The 27,296-nt window shown below is 41.5% G+C and overlaps 1 pseudogene; it reads left to right on the forward strand.

Moving 5' to 3' along the window:
* Positions 1 to 22,979: 22,979 nt before the first annotated feature.
* The window catches only part of LOC110205094 (origin recognition complex subunit 6 pseudogene), a 34,044-nt pseudogene continuing 29,727 nt past the window's right edge, over positions 22,980 to 27,296 (forward strand).

The raw sequence follows: 27,296 nt of genomic DNA on the forward strand, positions 1-27,296 counted from the left end.
GAATTCATCCCAGGATCCCATCACGCTGTGGAGAAAGACAAATTCTTCTAAAGAGACCATATGAATGCTCTCTCAGCATCAGGAGTCTGATAGGGATTTCTGTAATAGATAACCTCCTGGGTAGCAGCATCGTGTGTGTGTGTGTGTGTGTGTGTGTGTGTGTGTGTGTGTGTGTGTGTCTGTGTGTGTAATGCAACTCATTCAGGGGTCCCACATCCTTCTTTCAAAATATATTTTCTCAAGCTCAGATAATCCCTTTGCCCTGATTCATTTCATAGTTTTGCACACATCATTATCCTAATGCAACTTCCACCCCCCCACCAAAAAAAAAAATCCCCAACCTGCCCCACACCTCTCAACTGTCAGAGGGTCTGCCTGCAGAGTTCACCTGTCTGTCTTTGAATCTGCACAGGCCCCAGATCACTTCTATGTAACATTATTCCTATTTGAGCTCAGGCAAAGTGTGTGGCTCCGTGGTCAGCAGGGCTAGGCACAAGCTCGCTTTCATGCATCCCCGTGGGTCTCTGGGATGCAATCACAACAATCAGATGACCCATATAGCCACAGAAAGACGCTCCTGGGTGTGTGTGGGGGGGAGAGCAAAATCCCAGTGTAATTAGCAGACACACACACAGTACCCTGGGAGGCTTGGACAGAGAGAGAGGGAGGGGAGGCGGGGAGCCCGGCATCTATGCTCTGTCTAGACAGAGGCACTGAATGATTTCCAGACAGTATCAGAGGGGCTGCAGCTGTACTGAGTAGCAGCACCTGGAATGAGATGCATTTAGTTTCATCTCTAGCAAAGTCCCTGGGAACCTTGGTTAACTAGGAAATAGGTGGTTACAATGCCCTTCCTGCTTAACTAAGCCTTAACAGGAAATCCTTGTTTATTTCATTCCTCATTGTTGGGGATCATTCTGAAAAGCAAGAATCTGTTTTTATGCCCACAGCAAAGACAGCGCAGGGAGTGATTTTTGCTTGGATGAATCAGAATCACACAGGCCTCAGAGGTATCCTTCTAAAGGTCAAAACATTACATGGGGGTACAGTGAAAACAGAATTGGATTTAAAGGCAGAGGAGCTGCATCTGAGACAGCCCTGCCACCTGGGCAAATCATTTAATTTCTTTGGGCCTCACTTATAAGATGAAAGATAGTAGTAAGTTATTAATATAATAATAAGTTAATAAGAGGGTTCCATCTAGTTGAACTAGATAGAAGCCTCTCATTTTATAGATGATGGAAACTGAGACCCCCAAAAGGCTAAGTAACTTGTCCAAGGTCACCTAGGAAGTAGCAGACCCAGCATTTGAATCTAGGACCTTGTTGCCAGCAGTTAGTCTAGGTTACAGAGCAAATCAAGGTAATTGGTCCAGCCACATTGTATAGGGGAATGGGTCCTGAAGTGTCCCTGGAGAATGATTTGGGGAGACAGACAATGGAAAGAAGATATTAGTGCTACAAAAGACCTAAGGTTCATATGCACACGTACTCAGCCCATAACTTTGAAAGCATTCAGACAAAATAAGAGAAATTTGAGCGTCATTCCACCAGCCCTCTCCTCTCTCAGGTTTCAGTGAACACCCAAAGGCAGCTCTAAAGAAAAATGGAGGATCAGGGGAGTTGGATTATTATCCCCATTTTATAGACTAGAGAGCAGAGGCAGATAGAGTTTGTGACTTGCTCAGGCTCACACAGCCAGTAAGCACCTGAGGCAAGATTTTAATTCAGTTCAGAAGTCACCAAAGATCAACATGAAAACTGATTTCCTTCCAGGGAACCAAGGTCCCTAAGTTTGTGGATTTAGAATTGGAGGGAACTTTCAAAGTCAATGAATCTAATCCTCTCATTTTATAGATGAGGAAACTGAAGCCATGTGACTTGCCCGTGGTCATATTTATTACAAAACAGGTAATAAAACAGGGGAACATATACAACACATTATTTTTTAAGTTCTATCCCTTTAAAATGGCCTTGACTTGGGGAACCTGTGAGGAAATCAATGGATCAATCAATTTATTAAATGCTTCCCATGACCAGACACCGTTCTCCATTCTGGGGATTAAAAAAAAAAAGCGAACTCAGCCTCTTCTTTCAAGGAGATGAGATTCAAAAGGGGAAGAGCAGAAAGCTCTGTGGACCAAGGGGTCCTTGCAGGGAAAGGGAAGATTCACCAGCACATCAAAGGTTATAATTTTTCAAAGACTTTTCAAAATAAGAAACTCCATAGATAGGGATAACTAGGCTCAAATACTCCAGAGACCTAACCAGGAATTTCATATTCTTCAATATTTTAAGAATCTGCGATTTCACTGGAGTAGTACTCAGTCCAATGATGAAAATCCAACCTTCTTCATACCGTAATAGCAGTTAGCATTTATATAGCATTGTAAAGTTTGCAAAGTACTTTACAAACATCATCTTGTTTAATCCCCACAATAACCCTGAGAAGTAGATGCTATCATTATCTCCATTTTAAAGATGAGGAAACTGAGGCTAAGTGTATTGCGCAGGGTCTACAACTAGTAAGTATCTGAGGTGGGCTCTAAACTCAGGTATTCCTCACTCTAGGCCCGGAGCACCACCTAACAGACCATAGGCAGACTTCACAAGTTACTTTGACCAGACTTTGGGTAATACATCTGTCTCCAAACTTAACAAGTATGGTGCTTAGATGACATATCCACAGTCCCCTCCTGGAACTGGATTCCTCCTTGGCAAGACCTTCAAAAGACTGTATTCTATTACACTAGCCATCAGGAACCCAGGATCATAGAAATGGATATTAGTAAAGAGGCGGTAATTTTGTATAAGGAAAAATTTTATTGTGGATAAAAATACTAGTCACACAACTAAGCCTTTATTAATCAATAAGCATTTAATAAGTGGGGCACCAGGTAGCACAGTGGATAGAGTACCTGGAGTCAAGAAGATTAATTTTCATGAGTTCAAATCCAGCCTCAGACGCTTAGTACCTGGGCAAGTCACAAACCTTGTTTGCCTCAGTTTCCTCATCCATAGGATGAGCTGGAGAAGGAAATGGTAAACCACTTCAGCATTTCTGCCAAGAAAACCCCAGATGGGGTCACAGAGAGTCATACGAAACTGAAAATGATCCCATAACAACAATGACATTTAGTACGTGCAAAGGCATTGTGGTAGCCTGTAGATAGAGGACAAAAATGAAATAGTCCCTGAACCCAAGGAACTTACACCCATCTATAATGTTATATGTAAAAGATAGATAAAATAAATGCAAGGCTATTTGTGGAAGAAGGCAACTAGCAACCAAGGAAATCAGAAAAGGCTTTATAGAGGAGGTGGTACTTGAAAGACACCAGCAATCTTAATAGCTAGCTAGCATTTATACAGTGCTTTAAGCTTCGCAAAGCACTTTTCAAATATTATCTAATTGGATCTTCATAACAACCCCGGGAGATGAGTGCTATTATTATCTGCATTTTATAGACTAGGGAGCTGAGGTTGATAGAGGTTAAGTGACTTGCCCAGGGTCACACAGCTAGTAAGTGCCTGAGGCAGGATTTTAATTCAGATCTCCCTCACTCTAGGTCCAGCACTCTACTTGATGAATCTTAAGAGGCAGAAATGAGTAGGGAGTATATTCCTGGCATGGGGGCTCAGCCTATACAAAGTCACAGGGGTTAGAGATGGAGCATCACTTGAGAACAGAAAGAAGGTTAGCTTTACTGGACCATAAAATAGATGAAGAGGAGTAATGTTTAATAAGGCTAAAAAGGTAGGTTGCGACCAGATCATGAAAGCCTTTACATGTCAAACACATGAGACAAAAATCAATAGCAATAAAAATACTATTTGGGGTTAGAACTCAGGATGTGACAAGCCAGTGTTGGCTGGTAAAATGATGATTCTTCCCTCATGGGCCTGACCCTTGACAGAGCCCACCTGGAAGCCAGGAAAGCTATTGGGCTGGTGTTAGAAACATGCCTGCATTACTAATTGGAAAGAACACTACATTAAGCAAAACTCCCAAAGAAAATACCAAAAACATGAGCACAGAGCAGCTAATGGTCTTATCTGTTTAGTTTCCCCGTAGTATAGCTGACATAAAAGAGCTGTGGGCTCAGGGATGAGCCAGGCTCATGACAAGAACAATTTCACCAAAAGGATTCCTTCTTTCTTATCTGGGACCAGCTTGCTTTGACTCGTGGATCTGACTGGACTCATGAGATAGCTCTTTCTTGTTCAGTCACATGGGGGGCTGGGAGAAAGTAAGGCTGAATAGCTGGGCACCAAATGCTTCACAATTAGAGTTTCACCCTAAAATGGCTTCCTGGGAATCAGAGTTCTTAAGTATAGCTTAGAATCATGGATCTAGAGCTCAGGGACCTAAGTGACCATTGAAGCCAATTCTCTCATGTCACTAATGAGGAAACTGAGGCCCAAGGAGATTAAGTGACTTGCCTAAAGTCACACAGGCAGTAAGCATCAAAGATGAGATGTGAATCCAGTTTCTCTAACTATGGAGCTTATACTCTTTGCCCTATAGCACACTGTCTCTAGTACTTTGGTGGCAAAAAAGAAAAAAAAAAGCAAAAATCAGTATTGGTTAATAAAGCAAAATACCAGTAATTGGGTAACAAAACAATTACTCAGTTACTCAAATAAAACAAAAAATTATCCAAAATTGGGTAATAAAACAAAAAACCAGTATTGCATATCCTTTAATTCTATGCAAATGCATTCTCTTAGTTTATCAACAAATATTCACTAGCTACGTATGACAGGATCTCATACCATGTTGAGAATACAAAAATTTAAGATACAATTCCTGTCTTTAAAGACCTTATGATTTACATGGTTTACAAAGAAAATATCATTCTATTCACTATGTCACTTTTCAAAGGATTTCGAAGATGCAGAAACTTCTCCTAGCCACTGAAGATGGAAGGGTTGAGTTTTACTAAATGTAAAAACTCCTGGGGCAGGTAGGTGGCCCAGTGGATAGAGTGTTGGGCTGAGTTCAAATCCAGTCTCACTTACTAGCTGTATGACCCTGGGCAAGTCACTTAACAGTTTTGCCTCAGTTTCCTCATCTGTAAAATGAGCTCAAAAAGGAAAGGGCAAACTGCTGCAGTACCTTTGCCAAGACAACCCCAAATGGGGTCATGAGGAATCAGATGTGACTGAACACACCTGAACAGCAACAACTTCTTGAAGACTCCAAGCTCGCTCGCGCGCGCTTGCTCTCTCTCTCTCTCTCTCTCTCTCTCTCTCTCTCTCTCTCTCTCTCTCTCTCTCTCTCAGGCTGTCAATAGAGCCCAGAAAACTGGGAGATAATCTACTGTGCTATGGATCTGAGGGTGGCAAAAATGGTAGTACTTTCCCTGGTATATTCACTTTCCCTGGGATCCCAGAAAACCTAGGACAAACCTAGAGCAATACTAAGGTTGGCCCTGGAGGAGATTTTACTAGTTGTTTAAAAGCAGGAAACCTTATTCTCTATTCCCTTTCAGCCAGGGATGGGTCTAGTCATACTGGCACTTAGGGCAATGAGTGGTGGGGAGAAGGATGTTGGGAGAAATATTGTTGCTTGATGATGACAAAAGGAAGGTCTAAAACTGGCACTGGCAAGCAGGTGGCCCAGTGTACCAAAGTGTCTGTGTTGAGGGGGGAGGGATGTGTGTGAGAGAGACAGACAGAGATAGAGAGGCACAGAGAGAGAGAGAGAAAGAGAGAGAGAGAGAGAGAGAGAGAGAGAGAGAGAGAGAGAGAGAGAGAGAGAGAGAGAGAGAGAGAATCCATCAATCAATAACCATTTACTCTGTGCCAGGCACCATGCTAAGCACTTGGCATACAAAGAGGCAAAAAAAAAAAACCCCACAAAATCCTTGCCTTCAAGAAGCTTACAAGCTAATGAGGGAAATAGTATGCAAACAATAAACTATATACAGGATAAATAAGAAATAGTTGACAGAGAGAAGGCAGTAGAATTAAAAAGGGTTGGGAAAGGTTCCCTGTAGAAGATGGGATTTTAATTGGGACTTGAAGCCAGAGAAGTCAGTAGGCAGGGCTGAGTGTGGAGAACGTTCCAGGAATGGTTAGACAGCCAGAGAAAACAGAGCCAAGAGATGGTGTGCCTTATTCTTGGAACAACCAAGAAGACCAGTGTCACTGAGTCAAAAAGTACATGACAGAGAGGAAAGTGTGAGGAGACTGTGGAAAAGTAGGAAGGGGGTCCATTACGAATGTCAAACAGAGGATTTTGTATTTGATCCTGGAGGAAAATATGGAGCCATTGGAGTTTATTGGGGGGGAGGTGACATGATTGGACCTGAACTTTAGGAAAATCACTGAGACAGAGACAGAGACAGAACAGCTAGCCTTAGAGCTAGCTTGCCAAGAGATGAGCTATCTTCAGGAGAAAGTTAGCTTTCAGTGAGCTCCAGAAGATGGAAGAATATGCCGGAGGAGGTTTCGAATGAAGAGGAGTTTGATAGCAGAGGGAGATTCCAGACTACCCAGTGGAGAAGAAAGGTAGAGAAGAGGTACTAGGGAGGGTTAGGGCTAAAGGGAGGGAGGTAGGGTGAATCTGTCAGCAGTTTATCCTGTGCTGACCCTGACTGGGTTGGGGGTGGGGGGTGAGGTGGTGAGAGGGTGGTGGCTGGTGCATGCTGCCCTCACTTATGATGCCCTACCATAAGTGGGGGACCCACCGGTCATCCCAGGAGTACTGACCAAGTGGCACAGGACCCCAGGCAAAGCAATAAGTGGATCACAATCTACCCCAGTCAGTAAGTGGTGACAGTCCTCCTTCATCTTAGTGCCTTCCCTCTGAGACTACCCCCAATTTATCATGTATGCATCTTGTTTGAGTACAATGGTTTGCATGTTTTCTATCCCATCAAACTATGAGCTCCTTAAGAGTAGGAACTGGTTTTTTTTGTTTGTCAGTTTTTATTTTTGTTTTTGCATTTTTTTTGCCTTTTTGTTTGTTGTTTTTTTTTTTTGTTTCTCCCAATGTTAAACATAGTGCCTGGCACATAGTAGGTGCTTAATAAATGCCAGTTGATGGACCGACCCAGGAGAGGGGTATACTGGTTATAGAAAGCTAAGGATTCTCTTAGCCTGCCAGCCTGGGCATTTAGGAAAGAGAAAAGGCCAGTTGGATGCCTGTGTTAGAGGGCAGGGTAGGGTAAGGAATTGTACCCCCCCACCCCCCAGAAAGTGACTCCTGATGCTTACACCTGGAACAAGACCCTGAACACCCTATGCTAGTTCCAGCTCTGCCTCTCACCAACCTCATACCCCACATACAGAATCTGAGTTTCCCTTTGCAATGAATCTTCATCTTGTTTTATAGACTACTTTATTATCCTCCCAATGAATTTGATGACCCCCAAATCAATCCTATCATTGTCAGTGGCCAGAGGGAGTTTCTGCAACTCTTTAAAGAGGAATGGATTTGGAGGCTATCAAGAGGAGAAAGAATGAGTGGCTCAAACACATGGCTTCTGCTTATGAAACTGATAGTTATTGAGTGTTGGCTGTGCACAAAGAATCGTGCTAGGCAGCATGGTGTGGGGCTCCAAAGGGGCATAAAGACAGAGTCCCTGCCTGTAAAGAGCTTGAAAATCAGTTTCCTGTAAGACTGAACACACCCATGAATTAACCATGTTCGTTACATGTTGAGTGACTTCAGCTGTTTTTTTCTAGTGGTTGAGAAGAATTGTTTAGGAGGGTGATTGATTATGCCCTAGAAATCTGGGATTTTAACTCAGGTGGTCAGGATTAGTCTTGGTGTCCCTCCCAGGATATATATCTTGTCTCTCCATCCTTACTCCCACTCCCTGAGATCCAAGGTCTTACTTGGACATTTTGTGATGTAAGCATCTGGTGCAACTACAGAGCAGAGCCCAGAAGGCCCAGCTCAGCTATGTTGGCACTTGTAGGGACCTAAATAACATTAAGGAGAACATATAGGTGCTACCTTATCCTGTCCTATGCTCATGACCCACTCAAATTTCATTACATAAATTTTCCAATTACACCTTAGCATAGACACCTGTCTTCAGGTATTGAAATCCCCCGGTAGAAGGTCGTAAGATCTCTTCGCCACTTTGATTCTCTTATGCAGTGATTCTCTGGTACTTCTTCTTGTACCCTGTGTCTTAGGTATTCAGATCTGATTCTTCCCTAGGTATCCTTGAAGCTGTGGAAGAAAACCAGGAAAACTACATTGAGCTTAAAAGGTGGAATAAAGTCCTCTGATTTTACCTTGAGGCTGATAGCCTCTGGGGAAGCTAGTGGATAGAGCACTGGGTCTGGAGTCAGGAAGATCTGAATTCAAATTTGGCCTCAGACACTTACTAGCTTTGTGACTCTGGGCAAGTCTCTAAACCCTGTTTGTCTCTGTTTCCTCCCCTGTAAAATGAGCGGGAGAAGGAGATGGGAAGCCACTGCAGTATCTTTGCCAAGAGAACTCCAAATGGGGTCACAAAGAGTTGGACACAGCGAAGACAACTGAACAACAACAGATAGCAGGGTCAAAGACCTTCCCACCTTCCCCTTGCCTCCTTGCTCAAACCCTGGACGCTCTGTTATAAAAACTTTCTGTTATTGCTATTATTATTCTAATGTCCCAGAATGCACCACTCCTCCCCTTCTGTGGAAGCATTCCATGTCAGGGCCTAACCTAACCAGAGGCTGGTTGGTATTTAAGACATGCTGCAGAATGATGCCTGAAAGTTGTATAAAAAGTCCCCTCCCCAGAGGTTCGCCACAGATGCCTTCCATTGCGGTGTCTACCCCACCAGCCCAATAAAGTTTCCTACGTCTTTGCTACAATACTTACTAGCCCTGACTGAGAACCTTGGGTGAGTTCCACCAACATGATCAAGCTTCCTTGGAAGCATGAAGCTCTTAGCCAACCACTGCTTATCCCATAGAGACAGGGTGGTGTATCAGGAATCAGGAGATACCTGGATTCAAATCTTGGCTTCAATATGTACTAACTATATGATCTTTGGTAGGTCATTTAAATTCACTGATTAGTTTCCTCATCTGTAAAAGGCTAATAATACTAGCTATCTCACAGGACTGTTGAGAAATCTGTTTTGTAACCCAAATGTCAACTGGGCTCTAGACCTTGACTCATTGGACTCAGGGACAATTTCCACACACACACACACACACACACACACACACACACACACACACACACACACACACACACATTTTTCTGAGAGGTGTGGAGGGGGGAGGGGTATCACAAAATTTTTCCAGAGAAATTCTAGGAACATTAGCATTTGACTCATTTTTCTCACCCCAAAAGAGCCCTCAGTTCTACAAGTACTCAAATATCATTGGATATAAGAAAGTTTCATTTAATTCAATAAAAAAATCTCAGGATAGGATCATACCCATGCTTTTTGACTATCAGGAAAACTTCCCTTCCTAACCTTCTCTTGTTGGGGATGGCAGGGGGGAGGGGGAAAGGAAGGAAGTCCACTTTCCTTTGAGACCTACTATCCATGTGACTGTGACTCACTTTATCAACAAAGAGACAAGTTGCTGCTCTGTACCTGGTGTGCTAATGTCTTTAATACAAGTTAGGGCAAGGTCTAAAGAGCTGTTCCTCCCTATCATGGCTCTGTCCTCATTTCAGTATGGCTGTCTGGCACTGACTCAATGCATGTGGTTCCCCACAGGGGCCATGAGGATGCCCAAATCTCCCTTCAAGTCCCAGGTGTACCTGTCTCTCTCTTCTTTTTATGAGTTATGTTGAGAAGCATTGCAGTATAATAGAAAGAATGATGGATTTCAAGTCAGAAGATCTGACTTCAGATTTTACTCCTGTCACTTACTACCTGTGAGAAATTTGACTTAGAATCCTTTATCCTCTCTAGGCCTCAGTTTCCTTAACTGTAAAATGAGGGTGTTGGACTAGATGACCTTTAGAGATCCTTTCAGCTCTTAATCTATCATCCTATGTTATTGTTTAGTCATTTCAGTCGTGTCCGATTTCTTGTGACCCCATTTGGGGTTTTCCTGGCAAAGATACTAGAGTGGTCTGCCATTTCCTTCTCCAGCTTATTTTACAGATGATGAAACTGAAGCAAACAAAATTAAGTGACTTGCCCAGGATCACACAACTAGTAAGTGTCTGAGGCCGGATTTGAACTCGGGAAGATGAGTGCTTCTGACTAAGGGCCAGTACTCTTATCCACGGCACCACCCAGCTGCCCGCTGTCCTAGGTATTTCTTCTTAAATCTTCTTCTTGCTCAGTCACCCTGAGTGACTCCCTGTGAATGAGAAGGGGGAGTGGTTTGCCTGAACAAGTGGGGGAGGAGCTTACAAAGCTTGCTATAGTTTCATATGTCTTAAAACATTTTATAAATGTGAATTATTATTGCTGGATTTGACATACTTCCCACTGAAAACCCCTCCTTGTTTCTAGCAGGCTTTCATGGTCTTGATTGTCTCCCAAGATTTTGAATGGGGTGCTAATTAGTCAGGTTTATAGGGTTAAGCCTCATGCCAACCGTTTAGGTTGGCACCAAATCCAACTATGTTTCTTGGTTACACGCCAGCTAGTCATCTCGAGGTTGAATTGTGTGAGCTGTCCTGTCTTGCTTCCCCATCCAATCTCCAGGCACCTCTTGACTAATAGCACCACGTTTCCCATGACTGGAAAAATGGTTCAATCCATTTGCCTACTCCACAAGGATAAGAAGTAACACATTTGCCTCTCTGTTCAATCAGACACAGTTTTTAAGAGAGTTTTTCATTTGAAATTTAACAAATACCAAGAAAATGAACATTTCCATGTGCAAAACAGAACAGAAAAAAAGATCGTCTGTGATACTTAGAATATGTTTTAGATACAGCTTGCTTTTCCTTTTAAGTATATAATGAATCCAATGTGGAACTTTCAAAGCTGTCCTACTTGTCTGGTTTGCTTTTTAGCTTTCCTTCTGTTCTCTTCTATGCATTTAAAATATTTCAATTACTCTCTTTTCCTTTTATTTTGTGCAACCTTATCATTAGTCTCCATTTCCCCCAAAATAAATTAAAAACAAAACCAAAACCACTGTAACAAATATGCAAGTTCAAGGGTAAAATTTTTTTCACATTGGATGTATCTGAAAATGAATGTCTCCTTTTTTGTATTGAGTCCATTACCTCTCTCACTCAAGTACTCTGAAGCAGTAAACTGATTTAGTCTTTAGATGCATATAAACTGGATGTTTCTTAACATTTTTTTTCTCAATTGATCATTTTTTTTCTCAAGATTTTTTTTTCCAGGATTATGTTTGAAAGACAACTGCCAATACTCCTAGCCCATCAGGGAACTGAGTCTCATGGGAAGCATTTGACCAATAATGTGTTGGTTCAATTTTTTAAAAAGAAAAAGAAAGGTGAAATATATATGTGTGTATGTATCTGTACAACATGTATATGGAGAAAGAGAAAGAAAGAGGAAGAAGAAGAGGAGGAGGGGGAAGAGGAGGAAAAGAGAGAGAGAGAGAGAGAGAGAGAGAGAGAGAGAGAGAGAGAAAGAGAGAGAGAGAGAGAGAGAGACAGAGAGAGAGAGAGAGAGAATGGAAGCTGCCAAAACCTGTAATAGCTCAAGTGGTCCATTTTTCCAGTTTGGGAAAACCCATATGTTTGCTGTTGAGATGAATTGTTAGAAGCAAATTTTTGTTTCAAATGAGTACAGCAATATCTCTAGCCCAATTAACCAAAAGGCACAATTTAAGGGTAAGCTGTTTATACCAAAGTGTTTTCAGTAAGTAAATGGATGAATGGCTGTCCCAGCTTTTCAAAAAAGTAGCCAAGTCTAGAAAGTCAAGATACAATTCTTGCTCCTTTCTCAAGGTTAAAGTGGATGGTTCCTTACACTGATATGAAGCTACCTCACAAAGACAGACATCCTTCAGGCTGTTCATGAGATCAATCCATCAATCAGCAGGAATTTACTAAATGTCCACTATAACCCCAGTCTAGTATCAGATAGTATGTATCTGGAAAGGAGGCATAAAAACAGAAGACATAACCTTGTGTCTTTTATAGGCAGCACACTTGAAATTGTTAGAGAAAAAAATTGAAAAGACATAATTAACCATAGATTATTAGAGCTAGAATAAACCTTAGACCACAGAGCACAGAATGTTAGTGCTTTAATGGACCTTCTAACAAAAACTGTAAGAGCTGTAAAGGACCTTGGAACACACTTTTAGGAGTGGAGGGGACCTTAGAACATAGAACATAGAACATAGAGATTGGAACATAGAATGTGAAAGCCAAAATGGATCCTAAAACAGGACATTAGTGCTGGAAAGCCTCCTAGAACAAAGGATGGTAGGACCTTAGAAATCATATAGGCCAGTTCCCTCATTGTATAGACAAAATGAAACTGAGACTTGAAAGTAGAAGTGACTCATCGAGGGACCCACTGACAAAGACAGAAAAAAACTATATGTTCTATTGCTCCTGTTCTTCCTAACGTACCACAGTGACTCTCATTAAGTGCTAAATTAATGCAGTCATAGAGACTGTACCTTGGGAAAGTCCTATAACTTTTTCCAAGATCATTTCAATTAGTCGTATTTGCATTGTCGAAAATGGGGGGGGGGTGGATTTTAAATCCCAGACTCAAAAGGAGCTTAATTAGAATTCCTCCTTTGCTTCCCAGGTATTTTTGAAACAAGTGATACATATACTGGGATCTGACCTGGAGATCAAAAAGCAAGCCTATGTGGTCAGACTACAAGACACATTGTCCTAGCTCAAAGCAAGTGGCACAATGGAGAGAATGTTGGAGAGTGGGACCTAAGGCCACTACGCCATAAGAGAATCTGGAGCTCTCTCCGGGAAGAGCAAGGCCAGACTGCCCTTGCAGATTTAAACAGTCCATGATGGTCCTTGTTTCTTTCAGCCCTCAGTGGAATTCTGGAATGTGGGGGATCCAGTAGCCACTGTGGAGTGATGAAAAAGAAAAGTCCTCTAGTGCCCTGGTACAGAATGGGGCTGAAATACCTTCTCCCCACCTCCCCACTTCCCCTCACCCCCAGCCTTGAAATGTACCTGCCATGCCATTTAAATACAGTCCTACACAGAAATGAGATAGATGCTTAACAAAGTCTGCAACTGATTGGACTTCAGGGTCCCACATCGGCTTAGGAAACTATGAAAGCAGCACCCTTCCTCTTCCTTTGTGGTGGACCTTTCATATGTTGTTCCTTTCATGGGAAAAAGCTTCCATTTCCTCACTTCCCTCATTCAGTTTCCCTGCAGTCACTCAGTCTATGAAGTCATGCATTTGCATATCATTTTTTACATCACAGGCCTTCTTTGGGCAGTCAAGTTATGATTTTAATTCAAATAGAAAATATCTTATAATAAGCCAAAGGAGAAATGTAATAGGAGTATAATTGTAATGGAAACACAACAGACACATTATAAATCATAGTTGTAATTGGATTCTTTTATTATTAATAAAATTAATATCAATCTCATTATTAATTATTAATCATACAGTGTTGGCTTGATCCCATACGCATCTCTAATGATAGCTAATGCTTAAGAAGCAAGGAAAGCAATTTTTCCTCCAGCCTTTATCAATCAACCAATCACCAAATATTTTTCAATGGTTGGGGCATGGACAAGATCAAAAAAAAAATGCTCCCTGCCCTTCAGAAGCTTATTGTCTAGTTTGGAAAAATATAATAGGAAGCAGTGACACTTGAGTCAAAACCCAAGTTCTGGTCTTGGTTCAGCCACTGAATTGTTGTATGAGCTTAGGCAACTTATTTCTCCTTTCTAGATTTCAGAGATCCAGCCTCTTCCTTCTGTAGCTTTTCTTGGTTCTAGGATCAGGCCCATAACCTAAGCCAGAATGATCTTTCTCCTTAGTCCTCAAGCAACACCTTGTTTTGAACCACTCTCAAATTAATTTTTCATGTTAATATTGCACACCATGGTTGTTTGTGTTATTATCTCATCCCTGTTTCTACTAGGAAGGAGAAAATTCCATCTTAAATTCTGGATTTCTTTCAGATTCAAGCAGAGTAGGGGCTTCATGTCTGTTGAATGAAAGAATACCAATGAGGAAACTAAGGTTCTTTCAAGTTCTAAGTTTCATATTCTGTGAAATGTATTTTAATTTTCTAGATATCATGGACCCTCAATAGAAGTCCATTCAGTCTAAAAGAAGAAAAATCCTATGCGGGTACCACATTGATTTAGATAAGATAGATGCAAACCACAGAGGAAAATGAGCAATCGTTCAATGTATGGGTAGTAGGCTACCCACTTTCACTGTCTCTATTGAGCAAAAAAAAATTTTTTAAGCATTTAAGCAAAAGAAACATTCCCAATTTTAATGCTCATTGTTTTGGGGGCTTTTTCTTTTTTTCCAGGGCCATGTACATATTCTCATACTACCATGCAGTGCCATATAGTCTCCCATCACCTTCTAGGCTTGAGTGGTTTTCAATATCTAGGGCTTAAAAATTAGAGAGAAACCATTACCTAGGCTCCAATTTCAAATACTGAGCATGTTCTCCCACCACCATTATGTAGCAGTGACACCGATTCTGTTATAGTTTGTGCTCTCTGGAGTTAGTATTCAAATGCTGTGAAATAGGTCTGCAGTGTCCCAAGCATTCCCCTTTTCCCACTGTAGAGTCCTTTTCTCTGTCTTTGGGTGCCCTAATCCCTCCGTGGCCTCCTTTCCTTTAATGAGAGTGGATTTGGATGGAGGGAAGGGGTACCTGATAATGTCCTTTGCCACCGCAGTATGAATAGAAGTCCAAGAATCACCACATGTAAGAGAACTTGGAGTCCAACCCTTTCGTTTTCCAGATGAGAGAACTGAGGCTTAGCAAGAGGAAATGACATACCCATGGCCCCCTTGTGAGTTAATCGCAGAATCAGCACTAGGATATGGTTCCCTGGCTCCTAGATCAACAGTCTCCCCACTGTGCTAACTGTGGAAATGCTTTTTAGAAAAAGGAGGGGTGAAGATGAAAACCAGAAATATTAAAAAAAAAAAAAGAATTGGCAAGACTTAATGACAGATTGGCTATGAGGTTAACGAAGAGGCCAATTTTAGTTCAACATAAGGAAAGATTCTAAACTATCAGGGCTGCCTAGAAATGGCACAGAACTGAGGAGGAAATGCCCCTTCCTATAGGTGATCAAGCAGAAGCTGGACATACATGATGGAGATACAGAGGAGATTCATGTTGAAGTATAGGTTGGATTATCAGGGGCAAGGAATCTGTAGCTCTTGGTTCTTGACTTTGACTTTTGACTTTTTGACCTTTTGACTAAGTCCAAGGTTTTCAGAACAAATCCTTTCATTAAGAGGATTTGCTCTATGAAGTTTGGATTCAGTCAAAGGGCTACCACTTGAGGACCTAGAGGGTTTCATGTGGCCTTAAGGCCAAAGGGTACCTAACCCTGGACTAGGTGGTCTCTGAGGTCCTTCCCAATGCTATGAGTCCATAATTCTACAAGCAGAGAGAATCAAAGAGAATGTTTGGGTTTGGAGATTGGGGTGGAGTAAGTGTAACTGGGAGAACAGTGATACTACAGACGACATTGAGAAAGTCCCTCCATCATTCTTCTATTACCCTCATTCTATTCATTTTTCCCCATTAGTAACAATATCTTCAAAAGCATTGGTAACTCTTAAAGGAAGGATTCCAACGAAACCAACACTGCTGTAGTCAGCTTTGCTGAAAATCAAAATCTCCCCCAATGTCCCCATTATAATAAGCCCTACTCCCTGGATTGTAGCACCTTAAACTTGTTGTTTGTCCTTCATTCTCAAAGAGCACCATGACATCAGGAATGTAATGTCATAACTGGCAAGTGAATTGGATTTATGGGAGGCAGGGCTGTGCAAAGTCACTGGCCTCACTCTCTTCTCCAGAGCCATCTGGGTCCAGGGGCAAGACGTAGATCAGGATGACTGGAGATGGCCCTGGATGCAGTGGGAAATGTTGGCCTTAAAGCTAAGATCTTTCCCAGGCCTCAGTTTGACTGAGGCAATGCCCATTCAGTGATTAAGGTTAGGTTTAGGTTACTCCAGAGACCCCTTTGAGCATGCACACATGCGTGCACACACACACACACACACACACACACACACACACACACACAATTTCCTTCTTTCCCTATGACCAAGTCCACTCCCAACCACACACACATACACACATGTGTATCCAGCTATAAATTTTAATTTGTCTCATCTTTTATTTTCTAGTCAATATATACCATATATATCCAGAGCAGTCCTGAAATGTGAATCCCAGCTGATTGCTTGACCTTTCCTTTTCAGTTTGTTGAGCATTCAGTCTGGAGCAGAGTGGCGCCCAAATCATTCTCCTCTACCTTCAAATGCTCTTAAATCATGAAAAAAGAAATCATAGCTTCTGTGATCTGAATGCAAATGTCCTCAGCTCTGAGTGTTCAATCTTTATTAAGCCCTTAAATGTTTTCAATTTGGGCATGGGCTCTAGGGTTTGCTACAAACACTCTATTTCTCCCTCAGCCAATGTGCTAGGAAGAATCAGGGGGTCAGAGACTGAGCAGTGCCTGGTCCTGTCTACAAGACGACTAAAAAGATCTCATTTCTGTGGGACCCAGGTACCCATCACATTTGTTTGTCATTTCTCCCCTCCAAGGGAGACAAGGATCAGCAGGTTAATTAAGTGAGGCACAGACAGGCTTCCAAAGCAGGACCTTGGTTTGAGAGTCTTTCCCTCCTCACTCATGGTAGTATAAAGAAGTCCAGTTTCAGCAACAGCTAAAAAACAGCCTCAACAGTCACACAGTGAGAAGCCCACCACGTCCAACCATTCCTCATCTGTTTCAAAGAAGGCTGCACTCCTGCCTTTGCATTAATTAACTGTAGAAAAATGTAAGTCCTCCAGGTGACCCGCTGGGATCATTAATATTGTTTGTGGAAAATGAGTTCTGGCTACATGTTTTATCAGCTACTTCTGAAGGTATTAAGAATGGGTATTTTCCATTCTCAGATTGGTATTTGGTTTGCCAAGAATCAATTCTTCTTTCTCGGTAAAGTCTTGACTGTGAACTTTTCTTCTCTAAATACACCTGCTCATGGATAGTCATTCCATTTTTCTAAACAATAATCTTAGTTACCATGGAAATGTTGAAGTAATTTCCATCCAGATTGAGTCAAGACAAACTATTGAGTATTTCCCTCACCTTACTACTGCCAGCTCTAGTTTCAGTACCTGAAAACGTTGTAGCATTTGAAAAACTCACATTATATTATATTGATTTTCTAAGTGGGTCAGGGCTTAGAGCCTTTCACAATTAATGGATGCTTTAGCTAATGCCAAACATAAAAATTTCATGAGCAAAATACACCTTTCCATTTTGAAACTTGAAGAAAAAAAAATTTCAGCTAAGATAAATGACCCATGGTGTACCTGAAAGTCCAGAGTAAATTAGTTGTAATTTTATTATGATATTCCAGACATCTTGATTATATTTTTAGTCTATTTTAAGTTTGATCAAAGGTAAAAATGGCACCTGTTAATCAAATTGGGAAATATTGCTTTCTTGGAAAATCAAGCTGAGATGTAGGACCAAAAAATGTGGCTTTCTTACTTCTTTCTTTCACTAAAGTTGTACTCCCATGCCTCACTGTGACATGGTGATAGCCCTGGTCTAGAAAACTCTGCCATTGGAGCTCAAGATCTGGCGGATGCTACCAATACAGAAAGACTTGAATAAGAGGCCTGCTGATGAACCACATGTCTATTGTCTGAGGAACAGCCTTGCTCAGAGTGTGAAGAGATGCCTCATAAGAAGGCTGGCCACCAGATAATGGATTTCCAGACATTCCAAATAATGATACATGGAAGGTGTTATAACATTGATTGGTACTGATAAGACAAGAACCTACGCTATTATTTAAATATTGCAAGGACCTGTGATTCATGGATATGGGCCATCTCTCCATTGCTGTCAGCTACAATTCTTTCATACCTTAGTGAACAGTCTTTGTGAGTGGATGGGCCTGGAAAACGTGTAATCCCATGGCCAAGTTGGTATTGCACCCCTCCACAATTACATAGGCTGGTCCTCAGACAAGAAACTATCAGGTGACTCACAGTCTTTAGTTGGATAAGATAATTGAGAGTTTACACGCCGCTGATATAACATCACCTGATACAAGGTTGGGGCAGCTAAATAGCTCAGTGGATAGAGTACTGGGCCTGGATTTAGGAAGATCTGAGTTCACATGTAGCCTCAGACACTTACTACCTGCGTGATCCTGGGCAAGTCACTTAACCTCTGTTTGCTGCTAAAGCTTACAACTGTACTAAGACTTTTAGGACATCCAGTGCATTCATTTACCCTCATTCTAGGTAGGCATCATGAACCATAAAGAAATACAAGCTGTGGTCCTTTCCCTTAAGGCACACATGGTCTGGTTGAGGAGATCAAACTAAAACATGCAAAAAAATATAGGGAACAATTGAATAGAGATTTTGTGCCTCATAGTTTAGTATTTAATTATGCACTAAGAAAAGTTGTTTGACAACTAAATTTTACTTTAAAATTCAAACTTAAAAAATGAGAGCCAAAGTACCACTGTTTTCAGAAACTTTACCTTGTACTTCTAATGTTGCTTATATAGTCCTTTGTGGTTACAAATACTTTATATTAACAATTCCTTAGAATTTCATCATACCATTATACATATGAGGTGGCTTATATGTACACTATCTACCTCATAGGATTATTATGGTCAAGCAACTTGCCCAAGGTCACACAGCTAGTAAATCTCAGAGGCAGAAGGCCTGGATTTGAGAAGTCTACCTTATAGTCCTCTGATCCTTCTATTACTCAATTAATAGGATCAGTATTGTACCTGGAGAAAAGGTAGTGCAGCAAAAGACTGGTGTTCAAGTCCCGCTTTAAACACTTAGTAGCTGTGTGATCCTGGGCAAATCATTTAACCTCTCTGGGCCTCAGTTTCCTCATCTGTAAAATGAGGAGGTTGGACTGAGTGGTCTCCATGACCCCTTCTACTTCTAAATCTATTAAATTACACAGAAGCAAACCCAAAATTTGCATTATGCTCAAAATATTCCCTAATATAGCAATTGCATTAGAACAAATTTTCATTTTCAAAACACACATTGTTATGGGACAGATACTTCAAAGGACCTATGATTTCATAGATGTGGTTATTCCCTGCACTGACTCAGATTGCAATTCCCCTGGACCTTAGTAGATACTCTTGTGAGTTGCTATGGGCGAAAATAAACCACCACTTGGTTGCCTGTCCACAATTTGCCTGATTGATTTATAGATACTGGTCCGTCTCTGGGCTCATATTCCATCTCTAGTGTGGTCAGACCTGCTCAGGACTACACCTAGGTTGACAAGATCTTGGACAGCCCAGGGTGTTTCCAGTTACGAGCTAGAGCATCCCTGGTAAGGATAGATGAATTAAGGACCTAAGAAAGCAAGAGAAATACCCATTGAGGATGGTAAATAGTTGGACTTTTCCTGTCTATGAGATCATTTTCTCCTTCCATTCTTTTCCTTTTTCACTGTAAACTACCTACAAAACTGAACAAACTTTTATTTTTTTTTAAGTATAATTTCAAAAAAGTAAATTTCTCTTAAGAGTAGTTAATAACCTTCTCTGGGCAGTTGAACATTCCCAAGCAGCTAATATGCTGTAGATAAACCCTCAGAGACAGAAACATTTGCCTTATGGCCTTTCCTCTGCCATTTAGTTAGAGCCGGCTAAGACCTGAGTGCTGTAGGCCATGACCAAGACCATTAGTTACCACAGCGTCAACCACAGGAGTTCGTGGGAATAACAGCTGGCAGTCAATCGGAGGTGAGAATTTAAAAGATGGAGGAGTGAGGCAGCAGAAGCACAGTGAGTGAAAAGAGCACAGGACCCAGGGTCACAAAAACTGGGGTTCAGACTCCATCTCTGACTTTTACTAGCTGTGTGACTGTGGGTAAGTTACCTTTAGTTCGCTGAACCTTGGTTTGTTTCTTTTTCTACAAAACAGACACAACCATGCTTGTATCTTGACCTCCCGGCATTTTTGTAAGGATCACAAAATGCTTTGTAATTTTTAAAGAGGTAGAGACTGGACCCATGATTTCATTGGCATTCAGAGCTCCCCAGTAAAGAAACTCTCTACAAATGCTGTTTGGTGCCTCTCCTCACCTTCTTATGTTAGGAAGCTGTCTATAGCATTAAGTGGTTAAGGGTCACACAGCCAGGATGTTTGAGAATTGAGGAGATTTGAGCCCAGCTCATCTTGGTTCTAACTAAGGCCAGCACTTTATCTACTACACTGAACTGTGTCTTGTAAACTTTAAAGCATTATATAAATGCGGCCTTTTATTATTCAATAGCTATTGCTCCCAATCTTGGACACAGCCCCTGACCTCTCTGGTGTCCTTCTGTCTCCACGAAGGAAAAAGACCCAGGAGGTCAACTCAATTGATCTTCCTAAAGGCTTTCAATTTTATTGGACAAATGACACCTTGAGGGCACCAACCATTGACAGCCATTGAACAAGACCATCTTCCTAAATGCTGTGCTGTCAATGCACATGGCTCTGGTGAATTTGGGACATTAGCTTTGGATGTTAAACTAATACAGAAAAAGAAAAGAGAAACATGGTAAAATGGGAAGTAGAAAAAAATCTTCTGGAACCACAGGAGCAAGGTTCAAATCTTGCTACAGTGACTGCTCTCTCTCTGCCTCAGTTTCTTCATTTGTAAAATGAGGAAGGTAGACCAAATGAACTCTGAGAACCTTTCCAGTGCTCAATCAAATACCCCTTTTAGAGGGTTATTTAGCTGCTACGTTTTCAAGGACTCTTGAATTATTTTGATATGTGGGTGGGAGACACCTTGTTGTAAAGGGGCCTATAAGTTGGCATTCTGTTCTACCCCCCTAATCTATGTCACCTCCACTCCCCTACTCAATAAATTCCAGCAGCTGGAGGATCAAATATAAAATTCTTTTTTACAACTTGATTCCTTCCTATGTTCCCTCCATATTCACTGCAACCTAGTTATATTGGCTGATTTGCTGTTCCTTGGACACAACACTCCCCTAATCACTTGTCTTTGTAGGGGCTCATCTCCATGCCTGATATGCCTCTCCCCTCACTTCAACCTCTAATTTTCCCTAGCTTCCTTTAATCCTACCCTCTGTGGGAGGTCTTTCCAAGCCCCCTTTAGCCATTGGACTCTTCCCTTGTGAGATTGCCTTCTATCTATTCTGTATATATCTTGGATGTATCTAGTAATTTACATATTGTCTCCCCTGTTAGAATTTGAGGTCCTTGTGAACAGGGTCTATTTTTGCCTCTTTCTGTATCTCCACCTCTAAGAACAACATCTGGCACATAGTTATCAACAATCAACAAGCATTTAATAAGCACCTACTGTGTACTGTGGAATCCAAGAAGAATAAAACAAGCCACACTTGCCAAGAGTTTATATTCTAATGGGGGAAATAGAAACCACCCATATAAATATATGGAGCACAAATACAAAGTGAATACATACAAATATATACAAAGATAGTTTGAGAGAGAGAACACTAGTCTTTGGGAGCATCAGAAAAGGCTTTAGGTAAAAGATTATACTTAAGCTATAACTTAAAGGAAAGGAGGGCCTCTATGAGGTGGAAGTGAAGGGGAAGTGCATTCTGGGTATGTGGAATAACCAGAGCAAAGGCATGCAAGAGACAGATGGAGGGCTCTGTGGAAGAGACAGAGAGAAGGCCAGTTTGCTGGATTGGAGCATGTGGAAAGAGGAGTGATGTCCAAAGATGCTTGAAAGAAAAGTTGATCCACACACAATTGCAGCCGTGAGGGGTTGGGGATGGGAAGTGACAAGAAGAAAAAAGTAAAAAGTACACAGCAGAGAATAAACGAAAACTAACGAGGAAACAAAGAAAAGATGGACAGCTCTTAATACAACACTTAGTATTTATTATATAGGCTCTCTTGAAATGGAAATTTATTGCTATATATTTTGAATCCTCTCTTACATTCTGCTGTGCACAAGATGTTTTTTTTCCTTTTATTTTGTATGTAAGTTTCAATATTTAAGTTTATAACATGTTTCTTTTTCTTTTCTTATTGTGTATTTGTTACAGTAATAAAAATTTTAAAAAGAAAAAGAAAAATTGAGACCAGGTTGTAAGGATTTTTAAAAGCTCAACATAGGAGTTTATATTTTATCAAGGCAATAGGAAGCCACCAGAGTTAATTGAGTAAGGAAATCACATTATCAGATCAAAAAAGCACATAAACAATGCTTGTTGACTGACCCTATTGATAGGTTTGGGGAAGATGTTACTATCTCTAATTTTTTCTAGCACCTTCCACCCTGGAAAAGGTAGACTTTTGAAAAGAAAACTACAAAGTTCCGTGTCTTGGACTCCTCAGAGGATCAGGGTAATAATAATAATAACAATAATAGCTCACATTTCCATAGTGTTTCAAGGTTTACTTAAAGGCAAACTTAAGGTTTGCTCTTGGTGGCCCTGATAAGGTCAAGCAGACAGTCAACTAGCATTTGGTAAGCACCTACTATGTGCCACAAACTCACTAAGTGCTGGTCAGTAGTAAAACTTTTATTATCCCCATTGTATACAAAGAAAAATTAAATTTTCTTCCAGGGATGCCAATATAACTCTAAATTATGAAGCACACAGCCTCAGGAGAATCAATTACAAGAAGAATAACTGGACAACTAGTAATAATAACAGCTTTTATATAGCACTTGAGGTTTGGAAAGAGCTTTATATCCATTTTCTCATTTGGTCAAAATAATAGGTGACCCAAAGGGAAATAGCAAGATGAGGGAGAGGGGGCATAAGTAAGTAGACTGGAGCTTATTACTATGAATGAATTGTGCATAACAAGAAGTGGCCTAAAGACATCACTAATAGCATGGGTCACTACACCAGAATGCTGGTTACGCAGCAAGAGTGAGGGTTAACTGATGAGAAGCTTGAGTGCTTCATGGGCATCTACAAAATCTTAAAAGACTCCAAAGAAGGCTTCTATTGTTCTGGGTTGATCTTCTCTAAAGAATTTATGGAAAGATGTGGGCAAGAATTCCATTGGATAAGGAGTTGTGTGAAAGGCAGCATAATAACATGATGGAAAAAATGTTGGATTTGAAATTGGGAGACTTGGGTTTGAATCTGGACTGATACTTACCGTCTGTGTGACCTTAGGTAAGTTACTTAACCTCTGTGATTTTCAGTTTCATCGTTTGTACAAAGAAAGGGGCTGGACCAGATGACCTCAAAGGTCCTTTCTAGTCTAAATCTATAAGCTAATAACTAAAGCTAATAACTGTGATCCACACCAAAGAGATCTATACTACAGTGCCATTCTCTCCCTCCCCCCCCACCCATGGATTCGTTAAGGCATCTTTCTTCTCCCTCATACGTTTTATAGAAGTGGGTCTCACACCATAAGTGAAGGCTGGAATCAAACTGATGCATTGTGCTCATTTCATAGTGTGTTTTTTCCATCCCTGGAAAGCATCTCCCCCGGAGTCACAAGTTTCATGTTCCCATATCAAACTCCCAGACTTATTTTCACCAGCTACCTGCTCAGCCTCAGAAACGTGGTCAGCATTGTTCCCAATTCAATCCTCTTTAGGTCAGGAGTGGGAGGGGGGATTTCTTTTTGATATTATAGAGACCCACCATGCTATATAGGGTTCTCCATTCAGGTGGCATTCATTGAGCACCTAATAGGTGCACAGCAGTGGGTTGCATTTCTATCAAAGAACAGCGGATATGGGCAGAGATAACAGCATCTGTCTGCAACAGCAAATATTGCTGGTTGAAGAATCCAAAAGACAGAATTTTTTGCTTCTTGCTGTTTAAGCCTCCAATTGAACAGATTTGGGTGGTGAACTCTAGTTGGGGGAACCAGATCTCCCTTCCTTGGCCCTCCATGTGACACTGAGTTGAAGGAAGGGGTGCAGTCCAAATAAAGACTCAGTGCAACCTCATCGCCAGCCCAAACCTGGAATGGCTTTAGCCCTGCTCTCTCAGACTTTTCAGGGCCAAAACAATGGGTGCATTGTTGGCATTTTCATGTTCTCTCCATTGTTCCCATTATTTATCAGGGATGTCAGCTTGCCCAGCCTCAGATGAACACAAAGTCGTTGTCCCTAGAAGCTCTAGCTGAAGCAAACAGCACCGCTCAGACAGGGCACACAGCAGGGACTCCAACAGTGAGCTAATCTCCTGACAATTCCAAGACTCGTCTGGGGCTTCTGTTTTCTTGCTTTAGTGAACATCAGAGAGTCAAGGCGAGGTCACTGCCTGCCAAGCAGGCGGCTGTGGCAGAGTGGGAAGAATGCTGGGTCTGGGGTCAGAAGACTGGGATTCATGGCCAAGTTTTGCCACTTGTTCGCTGGATGAGCTTAGACAAACCGTTTTATGTTCGTCAGCCTCAGCTGCCTCATCTATACAAAGGGGATAATGCTTGTAATGCCTATTTTGTGGGTATGTTGGAGGATTGAATACAATGCAGGCAATATAACAAACACTTATTAAGTATTCACTATGTGTGTCATTGAGCCATTTCAGTTGTGTCTGACTCTTCATGACCCCATTTAAGGTTTTCTTGGCAAAGTTAATGGAGTGGCTTGCCATTTCCTTCTTCAGCTCATTTTACAGATGAGAAAACTGAGGCAAACAGGGTTAAGTGACTTGCCGAGGGTCCCACAGCTAGTAAGTGTCTGAGGCTGGATTTGAACTTTTGAAGACGAGTTTTCTTGATTCCAAGCCCAGCATTCTATCCACTGTGCCACCTAGCTGTCCAATCATGGTATGTAGAGAACCTTTTGCTAAATACGAAGTTTAAATAAGACAGGAATTTACAGTATTGTGGAAATAATACATGCAACTTTTTTCTGAACCATATCTATATGTTAGCTATTACCATTTTTTATCTTAACACCAGAAGCAACGTGGTCTAATAGTGGAGAGAGAGCTAGTCTTAGAGCCAAAAAGACTTGGGTTTAAGTTCCACACTTGATATGACCTGGGCAAGACATACTTTTCTGCACTTTGGGTATCTCTCTACAACTATTAAGTTGTAGAGATAGATTTAACTGTTGTTGTACCAATGCAATTTCAGGTCCAGGCCCTCATTCTCATCTTAGCACCACCATCCCTCCATTCGCCCCAAAAGGGACATCCAAAATAACTCACTCTTCTGGTATTTAATTTACAGGGGGGGATGCATCTCTTTTCTAGACTAGGTATCTTTCAAGAAAACATAAAAGAATACGTTCTTCCCATTATTCTTTGCCTGAGTCAGTAATTCACTAACCAGAGGTTGGTGCCCTCAGTAGGGCCCCAATAAAAAGCTCTGAAGGGGATTGTAGAGACCAGGTATTTAGAGTATCCAGCTACTGATTAGTATTGTGCAAAGTTTCAGATTTAGTGAAGAGAATGATCTGGTCTCTCCCCACACACAGCTTCCCTCCTTCCTCCCCTCTCTCTGCCTCAAGATCTGCATGAGAAGCTGAAAGTGAAATGAACTAAAGGATTTTCATCTTAACAGAGAGAGAGACAGAGACAGTCAGACAGACAGGGAGACAGACAATGACAGAGAGAGATAGAAACAGAGAAACAGAGAGAGAGAGAGAGAGAGAGAGAGAGAGAGAGAGAGAGAGAGAGAGAGAGAGATTGAACTGTGATGGGAATAACAATAATAATCCCTCCCATTCATACTGCTCTTTACCGTTAAAAAGTACTTTCCCATCCACTCTCATTTGGTCTTCATGGCACCCGGGGGAAGAAAGTAAGGGTGGTAGTATTATCATTGCATAGAAATTCCACAGAACCATGGAATTTCAGCTCTGGAAGCAATTGTGGAAACCATGTAGTACATGGTCTGGTGATGTTTAACAACCAACTTGGGGGCAGGGAGGCCAGTGAGAGGATGCTCTCACAATGCACTTTTAAGTTTAATCTGCATTTTTAAATTTTTCTCCATCATTTTAAGTCTAGATGATCAACAATACAATAAACTGAGGCCTGATTTGTAATGTTTGCTGATTTCTGAGGGGGAAATGCTCACCTTGTGAATTTAACATTCAGATTTGAGCTGGTTCCATTACACCCCACATTCATTTTGCGGCAGAATAAACTGGGGCCTAGAACGGGAAAGTGATTTGTCCATGGGTCTGAGTGGCAGGGTTAGGATTTAAGCCCCAGCCTTCTTCCTATCAGATTAATGCTCTTTTCAATACACCATAGTGAGGGTAGGTTGTGATTGGGAGGTTGAGTATAGGGGAAGGTCACAAGAGCCCTTGGGAGTTGTGGGATTAAAAAATTTGACTGCTTAGGCCAAGCCAGTGGTTTTCATCAGCTGAGAACTGGCTCCTGGCCCAAGCACTCCCAAAGGCTATGTGAGTTCACTCAGTGCATTAGGGGATTCATTGAATTTGTCAGAGTGAGAACCAGGTTCACATCTAATGAAAAATGTTCTTGGAGGATAAATCCAGCCCAGGAAATGTTGAGAAAGTTGATGGAACACATCAGAAGAAAATGGAAAAACAACATGTCAGGAGCAAAACCAGATGGTTGTGTATATTTCATGGCTATAGCAAGCATTAGCAAAATAATGGCTTTCACTTCATGGCCTGCTGGAAAACTTTCCCCAGCACCATGTTTTACAGACGAGGAAGATGAAACTGGAAGGGGATGCCAAAGGCAGCCCTTACACTGGAAAATGGCTTTGTATGCTTGGTACATCCTGGCTAAGGAAGAATTGGCCAGGGTACCAGGACATCCTATTCCCTATCTTTCATCCAGGAAGGATAATATAAGATCAATCCCACAAATGTCTTTGAATTAGAGCCTGGGGTCAGGAAGATACTCTGGGCTCAGGGCCAAGGCTGAGATTTGCATGGCAAGAAGATGCAGACCTCAGAATCTCTCTTCCAGAGCTGCAAAGAGCAGCTGGGCACAGACCAAGCTGAATAGTTTGAATCTCATTTTCTTAATTGTTTTAAGTTCCAGGATGCAGAATATTGGAATGTGTGGCTCTATTTTGTGCTGCTTCAAGGTGTTTAGGCCCTGGCTGGGTAAATGGTATAGACACCTGTGAGAAGCTTAAATGCTTATTGTATCTGGCATCTCCCCTCCCCATTCCTACTCACCTAGCCCTACCAACAATGGACATCAGAAACTAAAAACCATGGTACTACTATATTGGTTTGCTACTCTT

The sequence above is a fragment of the Phascolarctos cinereus genome, unplaced genomic scaffold (assembly GCF_003287225.1).
Source record: "Phascolarctos cinereus isolate Bilbo 61053 unplaced genomic scaffold, phaCin_HiC Scaffold_2;HRSCAF=192, whole genome shotgun sequence".
Classification (NCBI taxonomy): Eukaryota; Metazoa; Chordata; class Mammalia; order Diprotodontia; family Phascolarctidae; genus Phascolarctos; species Phascolarctos cinereus.